This window comes from Pteropus medius, unplaced genomic scaffold, assembly GCF_902729225.1.
Source record: "Pteropus medius unplaced genomic scaffold, Ma_sr-lr_union100, whole genome shotgun sequence".
Lineage (NCBI taxonomy): Eukaryota > Metazoa > Chordata > Mammalia > Chiroptera > Pteropodidae > Pteropus > Pteropus medius.
Genome location: NW_024352785.1, coordinates 3247439 through 3248191, shown reverse-complemented (window position 1 = coordinate 3248191; position 753 = coordinate 3247439).

Below are 753 nucleotides of genomic sequence, written 5' to 3'. Positions count from 1 at the left end.
AATGTTAATTTATTATAATGATTATATAATGCAAAAGTGAATTCTAGGTCACACTAGCTGTCCTTCTGCACATGCCTATCTTGGGGACTTTCCTATCCCCTTCATTCTACTTTAGCAGGAAGTTTTAAAACACAAAACTGTTTCACGAAGTCTATTGTTCAAAGCTGTTTTTCATTTTAGTGGCTCTGGGGAGGGGTCATGATGTAACTCCTAGCTCAAATCGTCCTTTTTAATTTCTTAGAAAATGGAAATTTAAGACAAAATATAACTTTTCAAACACACGGTGGGAAACTCAAAGAAAGAAAGAAAAAATACCATGAGCCAGAAAGGAAAAATAAATCCATACAAAATAACAAAACAAAGCAAAACAAAACAAAACAAAAAAAACATTTGAAGTAACCCTGCAGCAACTCACTGTGGCTAACTCTCCCAAAATTTGATCCAGCAGATAAGTGTTTCCTATGCTGTAGAAAGTGTAGCCTTTGCTAAGTGTAGCCTTTGCTGTAGAAAGTAGAATTGCTAAAACTCCAAGTGATGGTTGTTAAAGATACTTCTCGATCAAACTCTAATCAGGCTCCTCTAAGCCTTTTTCACTAGGACTTTACTTATTAAAATCTATTGCAGAAAATTGGCATGCGCGCACACACACGCACAGACTTGAAAAAAATCAACATAGTTTCTAACAGTTCAAGGCTTCATCTCTAGCATGACCCCTACTCCCCTTAAAATGCTTGCCCGAGAAAGCTCAAGGCT